At 35.2% G+C, this 23,961-nt stretch overlaps 1 long non-coding RNA gene across 2 annotated transcripts in view; it reads right to left on the bottom strand.

The window, feature by feature from the left end:
* The window catches only part of LOC143682826 (uncharacterized), a 416,713-nt gene that overhangs the window by 253,073 nt on the left and 139,679 nt on the right, over window positions 1-23,961 (bottom strand). Inside the window, exon 3 of one of the 2 annotated variants that reach the window (XR_013175303.1) lies at window positions 20,889-21,025. The exons of the other annotated variant lie outside the window; for it this stretch is intronic. This is a non-coding gene — a long non-coding RNA (uncharacterized LOC143682826). The remainder of the gene's footprint in view (window positions 1-20,888; window positions 21,026-23,961) is intronic. 2 annotated transcript variants of the gene reach the window in all.

Raw genomic sequence — 23,961 nt, 5'->3', positions numbered from 1 at the left:
AAAATATCCTCTCTTGAAGTTTCAAAATGGATTAATATTTTAATAAATATTAGGGCTCTGAGAGGTTCTCAGAGGAAAAGGAAAGGAACCAATTTCATTTAGTAAATCACCGTGGGAGACACAGAGATGCACCACCCAGCTCACCCTTCAGTGAAAGTTGTGTAGTCCAGCTGCCGGGTGTGCAACCAGCAGTTACCCCAGCCATCAGCTCCAGGCCAGCTCCCATCTGGTGACTGATCCAGATGACCAGCCATTCTCACCCAGTGTAGAACACTCTGGGCAGGCGATCCATGCCCTCCTACTTCCACTCGGGTTGTTGGAACATTTTTTAAAATGTCTATTGAACAATTTTACTAGTCTCTTGCAACAAGTGCCAAGAGCACTGAACATTGCTGGGTAATAATTGACATGTTCTATCTTTGAGCTGTACACACAATTATATATATTATGTAGAACATGCATGTAGAGTTTACACCCAAAAGTAAACAAAGAAGTGAAGAAAAGACACCACAAAGATGACCAAATGAAGACTTGTGTTTCAACCACATTACCAGAGTAGATGAGGTGGTGACAAATTGTCATTTCTCCAGTGTCAGAAGAACTTCAATTTCCTCTCACTTTTGGAGAAGGTGTGGAGACCCACAACTTCTAACAAATTTTGTCATGAGGGCAAAATGGGGTGGTAAATTATTTTCCTCATGCTTCCAGCATATAGTTATCCAGAACTAGGTGTACCAGTAATTCAGCTGCAAGTAAGCTAATGAAGAAATTAAATCACTTGCCTTTTTCTTGTCTCTCCCTTAAAGAGGTTGCATTTTTGTGCTGACAGTGCACAGCAGATAAAATAGCAATTTTTGAAACGCTTGCTCATTTAGCTGCTCTCAGAACCCCTGCTGACATCACTGACATTTTCTCCAAATATGCAAATACTGTAAGTCACTTTCTAAGATGCATGAATATATTTCCAAAATGTTATTATTTTATGATCAACAAGGCATAAATGCAGAGGCAGCCTAGTTTGCTGGCTTTGTAATGCCACACTCATGAAATGACTTTTTTTAAAATGAGGTTTGGTGGGAATCTGTCACAGCCTCGTAGATTTTTAAAGGTGAGTTATTCCTTTTATATAGAGTTGGGGATAGGGGGTGTTTTAAGGCCTTCCCATTATACAAGCATAAAAGTAGGAGGTAAAAGCCCATAAGCTCAGCAAACTTAAATACCTGTGTGACAATGGCAATATTATCGTTAAACTCGACACGCACCTTTTGAAATACAGTGCAAATGCAGTAGGCACGAATACTATCTTATTTAAATGTCTGTATTAAGCACAACCACTCTCTGCTAAAAATGGGGAAAAAACAAACAAGTCATATTCATCAAAGTAATTGTGTAGGTACTTTCAGTACCAAAATGCCTAGAATGAAGGATTGAACTGCTAACGGCAGCCGTGACAGCCATGAATCATGGTAGGCTACTCCGGGGCCTTTACCACCATAAAACAAAAGATGTAGATGAAAAATGCTGCAATTAAGTGATTTGATTTCTGCCCCCTTTTTCCTACTGCATTCGTGCATGGCTGCACAGCAAAGATTGATGGGAAAAATTACTCTACGTGATCTCTGACAGAGCCTTGGAACAATTCTATAAGGGGGAAACATACAAATCAAACCAGCTTTCTTGTATTCAAACAAAATAATACATATAAAGCAAATACTTTAGCCTATATCCATAGCACCAAAATTTGCATGCACACATAAATTGTTGAGAAATGCTCAGCTATCAAAACCAAACTCATGGATTTTCCAGCTAGTTGGGTTATACTGATATTTGTTTAAATAAATATTCAATCAGTACTGCCGAGTGGCATCCTCAATATGTCTGTGCTCTGAGAACAAATTACAGATACAAATTTGTGGAGGTAAAACATTCTTATCTTTTATATCAATAAATTATTAATGAAAATACATGCAAAAGAAAATAATACAAAATTTCACTGACTATTCAACTCCCCTGTCATTACAGTCATTTAGAGGGACATCTTTAATGGGTATTCACAGCTCAGTTGGGGTCCTACACACAAAAGAATCGTACTTGAATACCAGGGAATATTTTATTGTGGTTGGAACATACATTTAAAAGATGCTAAATTTGCAACAGTCACTGAATAAAATAAACAAGTACCGCTAATATGCAGAAAGGATAATTCCTATCATCAGAGGCTAAAGTGAAATTACATGGGCTTCATTTCCTGAAGAAAGAATGTCACTCAACCTCAGTCCCTTGTAAGAAATGCACAGTAAATGTAACTTGAATCCATACAACGGAATCACCCCCTCCATCACAGGGAGAGGAACGTGTGTATATTTGACTTTGTTTTGTGTACGAAGACTGTATTTAAAGGCCACTGGTGGAGTGATATCGAATTCTCTAAAGTCTTGTAGTCTATCAACCTTTACATCTCTGCCTTTGAAATACTGAGGATTTTTAAAACTTGAGTAATGAGTTACATGCAGGATTTTGCAAGACAGTAAACAGCTTCAATGCTACCATCGATTTCTGCCACTCAGGACCCTTTAAAAAATCTGTTCTACTAAAACTAGCATTTCACTGTGACTTCTCAGAGAGTTACCTAAAATATTATAGCGATCACTAATGTGTTTAATTGTTGTGGATCTTTACTATATATCACAAAAGGAAACCTCCTGGTCCCAGGGCCGGAACTCATTAGTGGATTTGTAACTTTAATCATGGGGAGATCTGTGAGATACTAGAGTGGTTTGATGAAGCATCATAGAAAAAGAAATCAGAAGATCTGGATTCAATACTAATCAGTATCAGGTCAAACCATGTGAGATCACTGTTTATTTAGTTCAAAATGGTTTGACTATCACAATTTCATATGGTTCCACATACATTAGTGTGATGTAATGCATGAGGTATTCTTAGCTCCAATTTCTTTAGCTAGAAAATAGCCAGATGACTATTTCTTATTATTTACAAGAAGGTACTTAAAATGCTGTGGTCAAAATTGGCATTTTTATCTTCATCTGGTTGGTTAATGATTTGTATAATTTACCAATGATTCATTAAATAAGTCGACAACTATAATCAACTCATAAAGTTATAAGAACAGTATTTTAAGTAATCAAGGTAAATCTAACTTTAGAATAAATTCATTCAGTGAAATTTCTCCAGGAACTCATTTTATCCTTCCTTTTGCAGATAGGTTTTTATTATGCCCATTGACATACTTAGAAGATTTTTCATTTTATTTTTAGTAGGCCATCTCTTTCTAAGGAAAGGATTTGAATCATGTAAAAACAGAGAAAAAAAGCATGCCTAAGGACAAAATGGAAACATATACATAATAAATGTGCTGTGACCAAACTCAAAATTGGATTCTGAGCTTCCTGGCAGACTGAATAGAAGGGAAAATGTTGTATTTTTATGTTTTATCTTCTGAGTCATAATTTAAATTTTCAAGGTCAAAGGCTTATAATTATTTGGACTTTATTAATTAGTACTTCCCAGCCCCACCCCCTCCACCTTTTTCCTCATTTTCCTCATTATTTTTCTTCTCAGAATGCTGGCTATTGTAATACACTAGACTTTTCACAAGTAATTAAGTATACCAGTGTAGAAAGCTATTTTCTATAGAAGATTCGTATTATTACAGTGCTTAATATTTTATATATTTGGGTATATGTTGTTATATATGAACACCCTTGAAACAAGCATACAGTAAAGGGAGGGCCAATACAACCATTAAATACTTGATCCCCAATACCAGTACAATTATTTAGTAGAAATAAACAGAACATAGTTAAAACTAACAATTTCCTGAAAAGCTTAGACTATTTCAATAATATCCTAAAGACTGGCTATGAAAATTTCAAATATAATCTAGAAAAAGAACAAAACTTCTACTCTTTTTCTATTTTATTAAGTTATAGTTGACATCAACTGCACATATTTAAAGTGTACAATTTGATGCGTTTTGACATATGCATATGTCCACAAAACTATCACCACAATCAAAGTAAAGAACATATCATCATATTCGAAAGTTTCCTCATGCTTATTTGTAATCTATCTCTCCCCGCCCTTTTCTTACCCATCTATTACTATAAATCAGTTTGCACATTCTAGAATTTTATAGAAATGGAATCACATAGTATGTCTTCATTTTTGGTTTGGTTTCTTTCATTCAGTATAGTCATTTGGAAATTTGTCCACTCTGTGTGTACTGTTAGTTCATTCTTTATTATTGTTTAGTAGTGATGTTCCTTTGTACAGATATACCACTTTTTAATCCATTCACCTGTTGAGAGACATTTGTGTTGTTTCTAGTCTTTACAAATAAAGCTGCCACAAATATGTCATTTCTTTTAACATTGTTAAGAAAATAGAAGGCAAGCCAAAAACTGGTAGAAAATACTTGCTAAGCATATATCTCAAAAATGACTTGTATCCAGAATATATAAAGAATTCTTAAAACTCAATAAATAACACACACAGTAAAGAAAATAGGTAAAAGATACCAAAGGATACTTTACCAAAGGAGATGTATAGATAGCAAATAAGTACATACAAAGATGTTCAAAATCATTAGTTATCAAAGTTATGCAAATTTAAAGCATGAGATAACACTTATTAGAATGGCTAAAGTTAAAAAGACTAACGGGGGGGGGGGGGGGGCATGATGGCTCAGTGGCAGAGTTCTTGCCTGCCATGCCAGAGACCTGGGTTTGATTCCAGTGCCTGCCTATGCAATTAAAGAAAAAAAAAAAAAAAGGACTGACCATATCACACGTTGAAAAGGATTTGCAGGAACTGTATTTCTCATATACTGTTGGCAGGAATGTAAAATGGTGTAACTTCTTTGGAAAACAGCTTGGTGATATCTTAAAAAGTAAAATATATACCTAGCATATGATTCACAAGTTTATTTTTAAACTGATTTTGTTAAAAGACTAAACAAGAAACATGCTACTTATTTGATATAATCTCTGTTAATGCTTATCTCCTTCCTCTCTAATACAGCTTTTAAATACTACGCATATGTCTTTGACTTCCAACTCTGTATCTATAGCAGAGGCTTCTCCACTGATCTCCAAACTTGTATATCTAATGCTTACTTATTTGTTTGGTACTTCAAAACCACTTCCCAATCTCAGGAAACAGTACCACCATCTACTTAGTTTCTGGAGCCAAATTTTTAGGATTCATCCTTCTCTAACAATGCCTGCCATGTCCCCTATCCCCAATCCATCAGAAAGATCTGTGGTCTTTATCTCCCAAATATATCCAGAATCTGTCCACTTCTCTTGATTTCCATTCCTACTTCCCTAATCCAAATTTCCATTAACTCTTATTGCACTGCTATAATAAATTTCTAACAGCTTTCCCTATCTCCATTCAAATGCTAACCCCTAAAGTCTATCCTTCCTTCAGAAGCTAGGAAAATCTTCTAAAACCTAAATCAAATCATGGCACTCCCCTACCTGAAGCTCTCTAATGATTTCCAATTCAACTTGGAATAAAATCCTAAGTCTTTACCATAGCCTAGGTCATGAGGTTTATGTTCCTTCATACCCCACATAACTTCCTCACTGCTCCAGACACACTGGCCTTTCTTGCATTCTTCTAATACTCCAAGCTCATTCTCACCGTTGGTCCTGTTCACTGGGCCTGGTGTCTCCAAAACTAATACCCCGTGACTTATCTTTTTATTCCTACTTTTTAAATATACCATTCAGATCTCAGCTCAAATATCATATCTCCAGTGAATTTTCCCTGACTACTAAAATTAAAATTGTCACCTCCCCATCACACCTTTTACAACCCTCTCATTTCCATCACCATGCTGTCTGATTAATTCATTTCTGTTCTTATATATTGTCTTTCTCAGTTCCTCTAGGGCATGAGCTAGAGGAACACAGAAACTTTGTCAATAATGTTCATCCCACATCCCTAGGACCCAAAACAGTGCTTGGCAAGGAGGGCGCACCCAATTCATATTTCTAGAATAAATTCTCTGGATGATGCACTTACATGGAAGTTAAAGATTCTTTTTTTCACCCAAACATATCACTGTTTTATGTTTGTGTTTTTATTTTTTTTATCTGCTTTTCCTATGAGAGCAATTTCAAAAGCTGAGGTAAAAAAAGAGGAAAAAGAGAGATGTGTTAAACTGGTATACAAAACTTTGTCATAGAATAACAGTTTTTCTACTTTTCATTTTAACTAATTGGAAGGTTAGGGAACTGTCAGTTGATATGGCAATCATTCTGGGGAAGAACACTAAAGCATAAAGCAGGCACTCATACTGCAGTCTGCTGTCTCCATTAATCAAGTTTATAGCAGCCACATGTAACACCACCAGATGCTGGGATTTTTAGTGCCTGGAAAACCTCGACTTTATACCAGACGACCACTAACTGGAGGGGCAAAGGAAGTCACATTACTGCGCTGTAATCCCCAAGGATTTAAACCCACCAGGAGTGAAGTAAACACTAATAGATCACCTCTCATGACCCGAGGGCAAATAGTCCCTTTGATTAGAGTCGGGTGCCTTGACTGTCAGAGTATTATCAAAAGGAGAAAAATGGCAAAATCACACGCAAAAAGAATTCTTCATTTCCATGAATAATAAGCCTTCTTACGGCACCCTCTTAGAAAGCCGTTCACTTCTTTTCAAAATGATGGTTAAGGTGGTTTTCGGAAAGAAATGTCTCTATCATGCAGAAGGTATATGCAAAATGGAGCCAACAGAGGCCAAAGTGACCAGTTAGCCATGGTGGAAGCTTTAATGAAAAAGCCTCTTAAAGATCGCAACACAGAGCAGGAATGTGCAGCGGCGACAGGAAAAATAAGAGCAAAATGGATACAGAGAAAGCCTAGAGACACTGGCCTCTAAAAGAGGAAGTGATGGGAGAAGCAGTAATGCACAGACCATCTTAGAGTGCCACTTCCAGAGAGAGAAACGGTGTAGGGGAAAGTGGAAGAAGATGAAAGGGCTAGCAGCAAAATAAACAATGACTTTGAACTGTCAAAAATGAAACGCTAACAAAATACAATCTGTAAATGTTCCTATCCTGCATGGAAAATGGGCCAGAGAGACCTATTGAGCACAGCAAGCATAATTCATGGCCCGAGGAGTGTTTAAAGGGAGGAATTAGCACCTGTTATCACACACCATTAGTCATGTTTACCTTAATTGATTCATGAATTTGGCCAGTAGTTTACACATGGTGTCAAATCTGTTTCTCCATTAGGTAAAACCCTTTTTAAAATTCCTTTTATAAATTACCTTATCAGGTAGTCGGTTATTTCTAAAATATTGGAACTCTGAATACCTATGAAGTGCCATGAGAAAAGGAAGGACCCTTCTTGATTTGATCTGCTAAACCTAACTTTTCCCTAGAGAGTGATGGAGAAGAGTAGAATAATATGGGATATTGAAAGAGCATGAATATGAATGAATAAAATGGAAAGTAAAAATTATAAATGAAGTAGAGAAATGCTTCTTTTCCTTAATGTAGGACTACTAGGAGGTATCTCCCAAAAAGGAGTAGAAGAAACTGGTTAGGTTTTTCTTAGGGACGGGAAGTAACCTAGGCTCTTTGGTAGATGAGAAATGTTTCCTTTCTCTTGCATTTCTAAGTGCTTATAGAGGAAGGAGCTAACAAATCTGCTAGCCAGAGTAAAAGAATATTAAAAGAAAAGACACTTCAGTCACTGATAAATTTCCTAGAAAATAACCTTAAATCATATACAAAACTGGAAAGGCTCCATATCCCTTTTTCTCATACTCTTTGATACAAAATCCCCAAAGAATAGTCTTTTAGAATGTTTTTTCTCAAATTCTGTAGGAAATAGATTCTGACCTTATCTTCTCGAAGGTAGCAAGGGCATAAATACACTAATTAAATCTCTATTTACCTATCATCTATCATTTATGTATCAATGTATGTATATATGCATCTATCTATCATCTACTTTATAAAAAAATCTAATTCCTCTATAAATCAGGAGACTACAAAAACCAAAGGAACAGTGTAGAATTCTACTAGGGTGGAAAATATAAATAGTGATTTAAGGAACACAAATCAAACAAGAGCACAAGAATATCTTGATTTCTAGTGTCTACTAAAAGTTCCAAATTGCCCCAATTCATCTTCTGTTTTATGTAGTAAACTCCCACCAACTCACAGTCAATTATGTTAAAAACATGTTCAATCTTCACTCAACAAACGTTTATTAAAAGTTTCTTCTATGCAAAATATGGCTGGCCCTAGGCTCAGAGCCATAATTCCCTTAGAGAGCATGGAAAGAATTTTTATCACATTCTATATCTACAAACTCTAGTATTGCAGTGATAGCCCCAACTTGAACATGAACCCCTCAAGATGAAATTATATTCTTGATCTCAGATTATCCCTCAAAACTATTAAAGCTCTATTTTTTAAAGAGTGCATTCTGGTATCTAAAATTTAAGATCTTTGAGAAAGTCAAATAATGAAAAATTATTATTCGATTAGTTCCTTTTTGTATATTTTATCCATGATATTCAGGCTGTTATTTAGTTATTTGAAAAACTGTTCGGACTCAGAGAATTGATAGCATGCAATCCCTTTAAGTAAAAAACTAAAACAATGGACATATTCATTATAATTTGAAAATACCTTTCAATGTATGATACAATTAGTGTTTTTAAGTTAGCATGCCTTAAATTATAATGTGTGAATGGATTTAGGAAAATGTTTTCTTCCTACACTGATTATATTAAAATTGACTATGTAATTCAGGAGCTAATCTACAATATTGACTAAAATCCACATTTTTTCCCTTCTGAATAGTCTAAACATATAATGAAATGAATGTCATTTTATCTCAAACATTTACTGGTTGTAAAACCAACCTAGTATGAGAAATTGAATAGTGTTAAAAATTTTTTATAAAATTAAAACATATTTAAATTGCCATAGATTCGCACAGAGATCAATCTTTCAAAGATTTTTCACAGTAGGAATAAGCATAAATGAAACCTCAAAGCTTAATTTTTTTTAAGTTCCCAGAAACAACTTCTATGAATTAAACAAATTTCCTCCATTTTAGAAAATAAATATATCCATTCTTTTTTATCATCAGTTATATAAATATATTTAACTATGGTTCATGTTTCTCCTGAAAAAAGTCACATAATTGCACCTTTCATTTTTAGCAAAACTAACTTTCTTGAAAATAACTTTTCTCCCTTTCTAAATAAATACAAATAAAAATTCTGAACACAACTCTTCAAAATAGTGAATCTTAAAAGAATAATAATTATGGTGTCTTCCTTCAAATAGTGCACAGGTGCTATGACTAAATCCCTTAAATCTAGGAAAACACATTTACATTCTAAAATATGGTACATAATTTGCACAACTGAAGTTGTGAGTGATAGATTAGCATTATTATTAAAGATTTACACATACCTTGGACAAGAAATATTGACAACATTAATAGCTAACATTTATTATATGCCTACTAAGTCTCAGGCCTTATCCAAGGCCCTTTGCATATATCATTATTAATAGTCACAACATCCCTGCAAGGTATGGGTTATTTTTTTCATTTTTACAGCTGGTGCAACTGTGATTCAGTCCTGGTAAGCACTAGCCTGAGGCTAAATGAGTAGAAGAGCTGGAATCCAAACTCAAATCTCTATCATTTCTCTCTAGCAACTTCTGACTTTATTCATCTATGATAAACTGTGTGCAAATATGCTTCCTAATTTTTCCAAAATTCACTAACAATTAAAATGTTTCCAAAAGCCACATTTGACAAAAAAACAGCCACAGGCTTCACGAAGGTGCTGAGACATTTGGGGACCTCCCTGAAAACAGAACAGTGCCCCAAAGTTTAAATTTTAAAAGTACACTATTAGTAATATAATCATATTCATTGAAACAGAAGTGATTTCAATTTTACCTTCAAACATCGGTTTAAGCGTGCTTTCAAAAAGGAGTGTTTTTGAAAAAGCTGTACTGTGATATGCTATAATACCTACCCCAAGAGTAGGGCATACTTAGGCTTAATATTAAAAATGTACACATTTATTAATGCTTATTGTGGGTGGCTGCCTCAAGCACATTATTTAACTTTTTTAACAACCCTGTGAGGAATAATATATCCATCAATTTACCCCCACAGCCAAGCAGCTGATGAGTAGTAAGGCTAAGTTTAGGCTCAAAATTTGCCCAACTACCAAATCCAACACTCACCACTATTCTATCCTGTCCTTCCTGAAGTGGCCTTTATAAATGAAGCCCTCAAGTTTCCACAGAAGGACTGAGATGCGGGCCTGCCAGCATTTGTGTCAGTGGGTTATGCCTAGGGAATGGAAGGCAAGGTCTGTCCTTGTCCCCACGTAATGCTGAGAGTTCATTTCTTCACCTCAAAAATGAATGTTGTATATTAGGGAGTCTCCAAGATCCTCTTAAGATACAATATTTTTCAGATCTTTCTAATGCCTTTCCTTTAAATGATTGAAAAATGCTGCGAAAACCAACAAACCAAAAACACCAAAGTTTTGTTGTGTTTTGCTGTTTCTTTTCTTCCCCGGAGGCATTACGGAGGTTAAATGCACACAGACTGGAGTCATCCACTGCCAAGATCCTCTCCCAGTGCTGCTAAGACAATTGTGACCTTGGGGAAATAGTCCGACCTTTCTTAGCTTTCGATTTTTTTACCTGTAAGAAGAAATGCTATTGCCTACCCTGAAAGATCCAATAAGGAAAAAAATGCATGTCAAAGTAACACTGAGCTAATTCGCAAAATGTTGATTATTTTTTTTTATTACTATAAGCCTGAGTGGTTATGCTACGCAATTTATGTCATCACTGAAAAATCACAAAAATATTGAGGGCAAAATGTTCACTTTACTATTTTAAAAATACTCTGAATGAAAATTTTATATATATATATATATATATATATATATATAAAATATATACACGTGTATGTGTGTATATATACTTTTTTGGTGTGCATATATAAATAAACATATATAACATATATAAATACACATTTCTCTATGTAGTGTTAAACATCTACATAAATATTCCATTTTTATGTGCATTTTGTTCTTATTTTTTCCCAATGTTTTTAGATGGCATGACTGGTAAGATCAGCAACAGCCATACATAAAATGATAATATGCAAAAGCACACCGAATTCTCACATGTATAAATGCTGCCTAGTTATTTTAAGACATTTTGTGAAAACTACTAAAGTAGTGGGGACGGAACAATGATGCATCAACTGAATTAATCACTATCATCATTCTTCTAAGAAAAACAAAGCAACTTCAGCACACTCAATCATCATCAACACAAAAAGAATGGAGTCGCATAAAAAACCAAGGCTGAGACCACTTTCTCGGGTAGGCAATGTTGTTAAAAATTTGCAGCCAATGGAAGACTGCTCAACACTTTCCAAATTCTGAAATCCTACCTATAGTAATTTGATGGGTGGGTGGAGTGCTGGTGGCTTCTGTTTGCTTGTGTGTCTGTTTATTTACTAGTTTCGTTTTACTTCTTTACAAATAGAAAATACAACTGTTGAACTCATCAGTGGAGAATTGTACCTGATGGCAAGAGTTGAAATGACACAGAAGAGTACACATAAAAGGAACACAGTTGAGAAAGGTGGCTTTCTTTTCACAAACACAATCAATTCTAAGATGATGTAAGTTTGTCTGAGTCTCAACAAAACTCAGTCATAAATAAAGGAACAATCCCATGGCTCCTGGGATTTTGCATTTTTTCCATAGATGCAATTGTTTGCCACTGATGCAAATGTATTTCTGCCCCATGTACTTTAACTCAGGACTCAGGAGAACCCAGATATCAAGAATATAAAGAACGGAGAGGGAAAAGGAATAGCCTCTATTTTGGATCACTTTAGGAAAAACATAAAAATGATGTGATAATCAGTTAACCTTGAACCACTTAACTACTGTCTAATACTTTGTCCTGTAATTTACTTTAAAAATGTGTAGGGACATTAAATAACAATATTATTGCTAGAAGGAAATATACAGCCAACCAATACAGTTGATGCAATTTATAGCTTAGGAATAAACTTGCTGCAATGGGTGTTTTTATTTTTATTTTACATTATTTAGCTTTTCATATATTTATGCTATAGCACCTTGTAAGATAGTTTTCCTCTCCATAGTACACTTTGCAAATGTTATTCTATAGATCAAACAGTGGACTTGCCACTATGGACAATACTGCAAAGATGGGAATATGCTGAAATAACAGCTTTGATAAATGTGGAAAGAGGCAAAAAGCCTTAGTGCATTCTTGTTCCTTCATAAGATTTGGCAATTAATTACACTTTCATTGCTCAATACTAACTGTGAGGATTGAACAACAAATGTAGGTATATAAATATAAGAAGTGAGTCTATTATTTTGTGTTTGTCTTCCTAAACATTTAAAGCACGTGTACCTTTATAAGATACATGCAATTTATGTTCATGGATAAAATAGATGCATATTATAAGCATGTGTATTATACATGCATTTAAAAAAGAGCTTGTTTCAGTATACAAGGAAGAGAAAAAACAAAGGCAAGAAGTAGTTTCTAAACAAATATCATGATCAAAATTACTGCATATGTTCTATAGAGAGAGAATGGTTCAAATTATAGATATCAGAGATAACAACGGACTTCTGTTTATACATGTGAAGCAGCCGAGAGATGATCACTTAGCTTTTGTTTTGGTTCCAATTCATTTTTTTTTTTCAAGAAGTGTAATTAAAAACTGCATTAATGCCACCAATTATGGCCTCCAAGGGACCAGAAACCCCATGTTACTCTGTGATGGAACACAACTGAGCTGCAAACATCCATTTACCATTATAATACTCATTAATCCTGCCCAAAACAACTCATTACGGGACTTCAAGGAAATCATCTCATAGGCAAACACAGCACAGAATCTGTCATTGCATTCCTCACAGCAACGTTGCAGAGGTGGAAACTGTTCAATGTCATTAATTTATGAAGCTGGAAACTGTGCATTTTTCTTTTTTTATTCAAGCTAAGACCTTTCTGTGAAAGAACTGGCCTAAACTCTCTCACTCTATAAGCAAAGATTTAATAAAGAAGCAGCTTTGATTCAAAACCTCAGTTATTTAAGACTGAAAATTCTCACTTTCCTCCCTACCAAAATTTTCCGAAACCCAAAATCACTTCTTTGGACAGCACAGTCAGTAGTGTTTTCTCCTGAAGTAGCAATAAAACCCCACCACAATGCCATTTTGCTGGCTTCATCTAAAATGAAACATAAACATTTTCTCATTCTTTAATCAATTGAGCAGATTCAAATATACCTACTCTTCCTTAGCACTCTGTGAATGCTTGTTGGTGATTATGATGTCATTGTTATAAATAACCCTAAAACAACCTGGAGCAAACAAAACATAAAGTTGTCAATTATCATTTGACAGCATTTTTACAAGGCGTATGTAAATTAGAGAGGACATTTATTTAAAATTCACTATCATTCTTAATATTTCCAGAACAAAAACAAACTTTTCTTTCTCTTCCATACCATGTAGGAGGCTTGCCCGAGAAAACATTATTTAAGGTATTTAAAAGTATTTTCAAAAAATAAGCTTAGCTAAAATACTAATAAGCTAATTTAAAAATATGTACTTATGTTTATTTCTATTTTTACAAGAATTTGAAAAAAAAGAAGTAAAATTTTAAAAAATCTGCGGTAACTATACATATTCTTCTGTCATTATTAGGAAAAAGTAAAAACTAAGACATAATATGCAATATTTGAAATTTACTAAATTTACTAAGTTTAAACTTATTTTATGTCTCACCTAGAAATAGTTTATTCCATACAATTCTAATGAATCAGGAAAATTCGTTGAAATCAGTAGCAAAATGAGGCCTAATGTGATGTTCTACAAACACATTCTGAAAGTTGATGCTTAGAGTAAATGTTGAAAAGAAACATACAGCTGTCAAGGTGATAAAACAAAGATTTGGCCTCACCAGTTTTCAGGTTTTGGATTTAAATCTTCAGAACAGCTACTAAACAGATACTCACCGTGAGGACTGGACAACAATGCGTGCTCTCACATTACCCAGGAAGTATTTGGTCAATCGTCTAGGTTCTCTGCTAGAATGTGAGTCCTGTGAAAGTTCTGCCCTGCTCCTCACAGTCATTGGCTATTAACACCACATACAAGCAACCTCTAAATTTTGAGTAAATGAGAAATAAAAATAACTTTAGCAGGACAATAGCCTGAGAACATGCATATTTCTATTTTGTTTCATTGCTGTAGGTATTTTTTAATGCCCCCAACCTGAGAAGATGGCCTAGTTTTACAGCCTAAGTCCTGAATTCCTTCCCTTAAGAGCCAGAAGCAGAAGTTTTCAGATACTAAGGAGAAAGCCTACACCTTGGCTTTTGTTTAAAGAACAAAGCTTACTGACTGAGAGTAGCAAAAGTAAAACAATTGGAAAAGACATTAGCTTCCTGGGTTGAGGGTCTTTACACCAGCTTTGGGGACTGTGGCTTACTCCTTGGATGTGGTATTACTTGGAAGGCTTAATCCTTGGAGGCTGGAAGCCTTGCCCAGTGCCTGAAAAGAGCAGACCAGCTTCAGAGAACTCACCTATGGCCACTGAGTGGGTGCGATGCTGAAAGGTCATTTCCTAGAGGCCAAGAGCTGATTTCTCCACTGAGGCAAGTGAAGAAATGGAAGAGAAAAACATTTGAGCTTAGGATACAACACACCCTTCTGCTGTGTGTCTGGGCCACGATAAGAAACAGAATATCTTCATGATCACATTATGGGCCTAAACATAAGAAGTCCCAAGAAGATTAAATATGACCTTTAGAAAAGGAATGTGAAATTCCTTGCAATCTAGTTTTTCTAGACCAAAATTCATACCATGGCCAAAAGTCAGAGAATTTCATCCCTGTTTCTTTTTGCTGGTAGAGTTGCAATATGGATCTTCCTTTATAAGATTAAAAGGTGATCCAGTCAAAGATGGGAGAGAAGCCTAGCTGACATCTTCCATCTCCTCCCCCCACTACTAACAAATAGTATGTTTCTTTGATGACATTGCTTATTCCAGGAAGGAGTAAAATTAGATGGGAAGAATTTTTTTTTTAATCTATGAATAGAGAATCTTCAGCACCGTGCTAATTAGGTAACAACTACTAAATCTTGAAAAGAAGCTATATGAGGTTAAATACGGGTGAGATTTCCACAGATTGATATTCTGGAGTTGTGAAGAATGTAATGGCATTATATCTAACATGCAAATGGGAGTTGGCCATTTTTGGATGGGTATCATGTTCACCTTCTGGGATTTTTCCTTCCAAAAGGTGATTTTCCCCCCTCTGGCAATTTTCTGTGAAGTGAATTTTAAAATGAATCAAACTTACCATGTACTTTTATCTTCCCAACTGTTATTTACAGGAGGAAACTAACTTCAAATCAATTCCAAGTGAAAAAAGTTAACTTAGAGAATGCTAGTCACAATAAGTACAAAGAATTGTTGATCTGCTGCAGTTTTCATGTTTCAAAAAGAGAACTCATGTATAGAAAGAAAGCCATTCACATTTTGTCTGTGGCATTTTGTGGACTCAGAATAGTGAGTGCATGTAAAAATGCTCAAAATATCCAGCACTGTTGTTTCCTAGGGTACAGTAAAGGATTTTCAAATCCCTCTGAGCTGTGAATCCATACTGTCAAAAATGTCACCTCACCCCTGGATGGCGGTATAGAAAGGTCTATCACTTTTAAAAATTTAGAAAGTAATATCCAGCATTTTGTCACTATTCAAATAAATGTCACCCTCCAGGTATTGCATGAGAATGCAAAACTTTGCATTATTAATATAGCGTAAAGTATTTGTTCTGTTACAAGCTCCAGAAACAACATACATAATTCCAACCGCACAAATAACACAGACCAAAATGTACCACGAGAACGCACACACAGAGACATACACAGAACACACACACACATGCACATGGAGGCACCAATGAGGGGGAAAGTACACCAAGAAAGAAGAAAAATCCCTCACATCCTTAAACAAGGGGAGCAGAAAAAAATTTGACTGAAAGTGTGTTTCCTAAAGTAGTAGAGAATCCAATCATGCTTCAGGGTCCACTTTATTATATAATGGATGTGTGGATGTACATATATTTCAGAAATTGTTTAAGGTCACTTCGTTGATAATTGTATGGCCAAGGCCAAGTTAAAAGTAATATCCACCTTGAATCACTTAACTATTCCTGTCATTCAATCCTCCAATTCAAGAAGCTACCTCCTATTTCCCCATTTCCCTCTGTCTGTGCTCACTACAGGCTTTGTCTTCAATCTTAAAGCAACCTAAAATAGATCAACAATCATGAATGTTGTGGCTAAAATATATTTTACAAAAAAACAAATGCTAGGAAGCAGTGGTAAAATGTTTACTGAATTATTATGTTTAAATATTAGGTCTTCCTCTGATAATGGTTTGAGACTCTGTCTGGATTGACGTATGGAATAACACTCTTCAAACTGTGATTGTGTGAGTATCCTGGACTTGTCCTGCTCTGACTTCTTTCCAGTTGTTTCTGACCATGCCTCTAGGCTCACTCAGGTTGCTGTAAAATCCAAGCTTATGGTTCCCAGTGCTTGTTACTCCTCCTTGGACAGTCAACTGCCAACACAATGATAACATACACATCCCTGGCACAGATATTTCAAATGCCTGTGGCATATTATTTAAGATTTAATTCTACAAAAGTGGTACCTCATTGCCGGGTGTTTCCTTTTTATTGTTTTTATAATAAAACATTTAATTTTTTAATTAATTTATGTAAGTAAGGTGGAATAGGTTACTCATAAAATGTAGAGCCCAAACAATAAATTGCTAAAGAAGGAAAGAATTGTGGAGGAGAGGTTTTAAATTTTCAAACTATTGACCTCAAAGGTTTATCTTATCAACAAAAAAATTTGAAGGTCAATACACATTGCCTCAGAAATGCTTCAGAACATCAGACAAAAACAATCTAAATGAAGGCAATAATATAGTAATGGAAGGTCTCGTCTCTCCCTGAGAAAATTAAAGGGATAGCATCAAAAACCAAGTACAGTATGCCCTAGAACATAGATTTTGGCCTTGATAGCTCCGATTGTATCATGCAAATGGTTTAAGGTGTAGCACAAGATGGGGTCAAACAACCACAGGGTATGAGCATATTAGGAAATTGGGCAAATTCAGAATTTGTGCAGTTCCATCCTAGAGACATCTACCAAGTCAGACACTTGGCTGGAAGGTCAGGAGATATATATATATATATATTCTAAAGTTGGGAAAATTTAAATATTTAGTGATTCAAATGTTATATCAAAAACTAATGATTTTGGGTAGGCCACAGTGGTTCAGAGGTAGAGTTCTCTCCTGCCATGCTGGAGACCTGGGTTGGATTCCTAGTACCTGTCCTTGCAAAAAATAAAAATAAAAACTAATGATTTTAAATCATTTTAATACTTAAAGAATAAAATTTCATATTGAATGTCTCATCCCCCTTGACTGCAACGTTTTTACAGATAGAGCCTGATTTTGCTTTTTGTGTGTGTTTCTTCAGTACTATTTGTCAGGCACATAGTAAGGGTTCAATAAATACTGGAAGGATTGAACTTAACTCTAATGCTGGAAAACAATTTACTTAAATATAGCAGGAGGCAGAATAGCATTTTGGTAAAGAGCAGGTATCTTGTGGTTTGAGGGCTGGCCCTTCCGCTAATTAGTGCTGTGATCCTCAGTGGATTGTTTAACCTCTTTAGGTATCAGTGTCTTCATCTGTTACATGGGGGTCAGAACACTTTCCTCATTTAAAATATTTAGTGCATTAATTTATGCAAATTACTACACATAGTAAGAGTTCAATAAATGTTAGGTAATGCCATCACTATTTACTGCGTTTTCAAGGAATAAAAATAAGTAAACTCATAATAGATCAGTAATAATGTAAATGTAAAGATATTTTACAATAAAAATAAAACATAGCATTCCCTGTTTTATTTCAGGGCTAGTATTTCGAAGTTTTATTTTTATTCACTAACATAGGTGCACTACAATCTCAATCAACCAATGAATGTCCACTAACTCCTACTATAGAGAAGTAGCACAAATGCACTAAAAACATGTTTGCAAATTAAATTTTCAAATAATACAATGATGGAGTACTCTCATTTGAAAGAACCCTATGATCTATACTCTCAGAAGAAACATAATTTAAAAACAAACACTGTACAATATGGTTCAATTTATGGAACAATGTGAATATTGCTTACATCCTATTTCAAAACAAGTGGTAGTGAAAAGTTATAAAATCTAAGAGTAATTGTTCCCCAGGTTTGAGAGGGGATGGAGGGACATAACCAGATGCCCTCAGGGGTCATTTGTACAGGTTTCCTCAGGAACCTGCAAAAGTTGGAAGAGAGTTTCACTGACCAGGAATCCGCTACAGGGCAAGCAAATGCTGTGGATGTTATCAGCAGATGTATCCTTTCCTGACAGTGTGTGTGAAAGATGAAGAACTAGGCATTCAGTTTATACATGTGTGCATAGCCTGAGGACTCGGGAGACTGGGTCACAGATGTAGCACATACCTAACCGTGAATGGGTTCTTCAGGCAAGCCCCTGGTTGGAGGGTTTGGATTGTTTTCTTTGCACCACCAAGGAGCAGGCTTGTTTGGGAGAGAGTGAGGATAACTCCATTCGCCCCTGGGATCATCATAAAGAGGAATGAGTTCTCTATCTTCAGGCAGATAAAGAAGTAGGGGCTGCTATAAGCAACTTGAAGAACTCCCTGAAAATAATGGGGGCAGGGGGCGGGGAGGAAACATTTTGGCTGAACAATGACAAAGTAGCAGCTGGCGAAAATGTGAGGAGTTCCCTCTGTCTTGAAAGGTCTTTAAAGGTCTTGGGAGGATGCTGTGGCTCTGAAATTAATGGGATATTCTGGGATCTCATTTACTTCTGGAACGCCAGAATTGGGCTATACATAGTAAAATTGTAAAAGCAGTTTCTTCTGAAGATTTACTTTTTCATCTTCTACATGTAATAGAGCTTGATTGTAATCCAAGAATGTAGATTTTAATTTTGTTCCAAAATTAAATATTATCTCTAATATGGCACTATCAGTTTAGACATTGACATAAAACAAAGCCAACCACATCATTCATGTGGATTTTCTTTAGTTCTGAATATTACTTTATAGACTCAAAGTCCTTGGTCTGTTTTATGATTAAAAGATAATCATTTCTGTTCAATTGTTCCCACTACGCAGAATCAGCAAAAAGCTGATTCTTAAGAATGTGTCTTTCTACAAGGTGTCTTAATAATTAAGAAAAAGATATTTGGTTAGCAGTACTTCCATGATGACAAGGGATTGAGAAAATTAAAGGTTGAAAATAATGGCTGAATATAAGAAAATATCATTTCTAATGGTCCTTTGAGTGTGGACTTTAGGACTGAAACTTATTGACTTTGTCTAAACTCTCAAATACTGGATCCTTAAGCTGCAAAGCAATAAGAAGTATAATAGCGTTAAAGATCTCAAAAAGGCCTTTTTCTCATGATGTATGCAGCATGGTAAAGTAACAAAAATATAGATCTGGCCATCTAAATGAATGAAACATATACAGTGAAGCTGTAGTATCTGATGCCAGATATTGATCAGTGAGAATATAATGAATTGTATGATCTATGAAACCATAATCCTGCTATTAATCTGCCTTTCAGGTTATGATCACATACACTTCAAAAGCTAAACCAAATAGCAAGAGTTCTTCAATTGAATTCAAATTATTGACATTATCTACAAATTAATGTTTGCAATTATCCTATAAAAACTAAACACTTTAAAACACCTGATATCAGATTGACTCGAAAAGATAGAAATGCCATCTTTTCTGCATTGATCAACTTTGTAGGAATAAATGCATTGCATGTGTGGATTTAAAAGTTCCATCTGTTATGGTTATCATCCCTCTCCCTCAGATGTTAAAAATAAACTTTAATACTGATAATATTTTCATATGCTGCCCCTTAAAGATAACTATTGTTTACTACCTGGGAAGATTCCCAGTACTAAGTTATTCATTTAGGTAAGTATCCATTACCACAAAGACGAAAGCATGCTTGATTATCGATTTATAGTAGCCAAGAATTTGGGAAGCTCACTGTTGTTCTTATGGATTTAAAGTGTCTTCTGGTCCAACTCTGCCTTTAGCAGGACCATCCCAAACTATTCCAGTAAAGGAAGATCTATTCAGTTTAAAAGATTTACAAGGGCATGGCTCATTGGGACTTCTTCATTGCAAATGCTAATGAGGTTACAATATAAGTTTTCTTTTCTTTTTATACTCTTGTTATTTCCCACTCACTGGATTCATTCCAAAGTTGAAATAGTAAAAACACAAATAAAACATTAGGATTCTATGCAAAAACAAAAAAAAGTGTTCATTTTTTTTTCTTTACAGGCTCAAATTTTCATTATTTTCTCTATATTTTGTTTCATGACTTACTCTTGGAACTGAATCGTTTGATGTTTATTTCATTGTTTTAGTATATATAACCTGTAGAACCTCAGGTTTTTCTCTTTCCTGAAGCTATATTTACACATATGTAGTTAATAATATTTCATCATTTTGTCTCTAAAACAGGATTTTCACAGCCTCTTATAACAATTATTGGCATCAATAATATTCTCCCCTAGAAGAAATTCTTCCTTTTATATATTTTTTGTATTCTGTACAGATATGAACCATTCGGCGAGATGAGAAACTTTCATACCTTTTGAAGACAAATAAGATCTCAGTCAACCTTCTCCTCGCTTAACTATTCCAATCTTTTATTTTATCCCATTTGTAATCACTTAAGCACGTCCTAGTCTTGTTCTCTTTTTTTCTTGCATAATTTAGGGTCCAAACCTAAAAAAGAAGTATTCAGCAAGTGTACCCCATACTGACTACAATAAGAATATAGTTTCTAGACTTCTGACTATTTCTTCCTTCCGTAGTATTATTAACTTAAAAGTTTTTTAACAATTTGCATTTTGTACAAAATAATGTATTATAAAATTAACTATGGTGTGGATAGCATGTTTTATTTGATACTATATTGTCATGGTTAGGGACAGGTGTCAACTTGGCCAAGTTGTGGTACCTGTTCATCTGATTGGGCAAGCGCTGGCCTGTCTGTTGCAATGAGGACATTTCATAGGATTAGGTCATGATCACGTCAGCTACATCCACAGCTGATTCCATTTGTAATCAGCCAAAGGGGAGTGTCTTCTGCAATTAGTGATGCTAAATCCAATCATGGGAAGCCTTTTAAGGAGGACTCAGAGGAGACAGGTTCCATTCCTGCTTTGGCTGGTGAGCCTCTCCTGTGGAGTTCGTCCAGGCCATCCATTGGAGTCATCGGCTTCGCAGCCTGCCCTGTGGATTTTGGACTCTGCATTCCTACGGTCACGTGAGACACTTTCATAAATTTTATATTTGCAAGTGTTCCCTGTTGGTTCTGTTTCTCTAGAGAACCCTAACTAATACATATATAAAGTCATGCTTGGATGTTATTGGTGGCCAAAGTTTTTGCTTGGGAACTTAAAGACGAGAAATACATCAGTAAGATATAAACAAAGGGGAAACATTGCAATGATAGGTAAATGAGCAAAATAAATGATATTATGTATTTTTAAATTAAGGACAATAAGAAAAGTAAATATTATCCAAAACTGAAACACCTAAAAGACAACTTAGAAGGTAAGAAAGCATTTCATATATCATAAATTTATTGACCAATAAAGGAGGAAAAATACCAATACTTCATTGATTGATAATGAAAGGATCAGAGGTTTCATGTGAGTAAGGATAGTGTACAGTTTGTTCATCGATATTTTATCCAGTACCAGGAAGACTGCCTGGCACTTGGCATTCACTCCGCAAATAAATGTTGGATAAAAGGAAAGTATATTTTTCTAATGAAACATTTTCTGCCTACTGCTCCCACTTTTCTCCTACTCTCTCAGTTTCTGTATATGGGATTTAGTTTACGCCCATCTTTTCACCTCTAGACACATTATCTTCTTTCAACTTCCACTTCCACCCACCTAATCATTGCTTAACCTTTTTCAGTTACAGTTTTAGAGTCATTTCCTTGGTAAATCCTTCCCTGATCCAACATAGTAGGGTAGTTTCCCCCATTTTCCTCCCATATAATTCCATTTCTCCTTCACTGAAATTACTCAGGTTTAAAGTTTTGTGCTCCCCAACTAAATTGTAAACTACATGAAAGAAAAGATTATGTATATTTTGTGTTTTAACTACAAGTCAAATGCCTAAAATATGATGAGTGATAAAAAATGTACATGATGCCTAAATCTATAGAGGAAATGCAAGAGAGGGAGGGATGAAAGGAGGGAAAAAAAATATCTCAGACTTATCTTCTAAGACTCCTGTGCAGACTTGCTATGATGTTGCTGTGATTTCTCAAGATGGTGATTATAAACAAAACATTTATATACACTTTCTGTGCTGGTTTGAAATTATGTATATGCCCTAGAAAAGCCATGTTTTAATCTTAATCCCATTTTGTAAAGGCAGCTGTTTCTTCTAATCCCTATTCAGTACTATATGTTTGAAACTTAAATTAGCTCATCTCCCTGTAGATGTGATTCAATCAAGAGTGGTTGTTAAACTGGATTAGGTGGAGATGTGTCTCCATCCTTTTTGTTGGGTCTTGATTAGTTTACTGGAGTCCTGTAAAAGAGGAAACATTTTGGAGAATAAGGAGATTCTGAGAGAGCAGAGAATGACGTAGTCAAGAGAAGCAGAGAATCCACCAGCTAGTGACCTTTGAAGATGAAGAAAAATGCCTCCCAAGGTGCTTCATGAAACTGGAAGCCAGGATAGAAAGCTAGCAGATGACACCGTGTTCGCCACGTGCCCTTCCAGCTGAGAGAGAAGCCCTAAATTCACCATGTGTCTTCCACTTGAGAGAGAAACCCTGAGCTTCATCAGCCTTCTTGAACCAAGGTATCATTCCCTGGATGCCTTAGATTGGACATTTCTATAGATTTGTTTCAATTGGGACATTTCTATGGCCTAAAAACTGTTAACTTGCAAATTATTAAACTCCTCTTTTTAAAAACTGTTCTGTTTCCAGTATATTGCATTCTGGAAGCTAGCAAACTAGAACACATCCATATGTGTGTGTATGTGTGTGTTTTTCCAATTTTCCCCCACCCCTCTGATAACCTGAATCTTATCATCTTATCTGTTGCTACATGCCCAGTTGAGTCAGTTTGTAGCATCTTTTCATTCCAGACCAATAGCCAGAAGAGTTTTCTCTTCCTTTGAAACTCATAAAATGGTGTGATTTTTAAAAGCTATCAATACTGTGTCATATATGACCATTGAGGTACATATACCTGATACCACTGATGTGTCTAGTCATTCTTAAGGTTTCTTTTTAAAAGTAATTACTGTAATGTGACAATCTCCAGAATTATTTTGATCTTCATTGCCTGGTGGCTCAGAACTAATGGTACAGTTCATGTATCATAGAACACAAAATATACAAAACATAGAGAGATTAATACTTTGGGGATTCTTCAGTGATAAGAGTAATTATTTGCTTTTCAAGAATGATTTACCAGAAATTTCCTTTGACCAGCAATTCCCCCTATAGTATGTCAAATCTGAATCAGAAAAATGATTTTGATGCCTTCTATGTGCATAGCAATTGTTTTGATGTTCTGACCTTGAAATATTTTTGTTCACATATTATTTGCATCTACTGAATAAAGCAATATGTTATGGAGGGAAAGCATTAGATCAGCATACCTACCTTTGAAAAGTTTATA

Source organism: Tamandua tetradactyla, chromosome 5 (assembly GCF_023851605.1).
Source record: "Tamandua tetradactyla isolate mTamTet1 chromosome 5, mTamTet1.pri, whole genome shotgun sequence".
Classification (NCBI taxonomy): Eukaryota; Metazoa; Chordata; class Mammalia; order Pilosa; family Myrmecophagidae; genus Tamandua; species Tamandua tetradactyla.
Note: the sequence above shows the minus strand (reverse complement) of the source record. Positions and strands in the feature narration are given on the sequence as shown.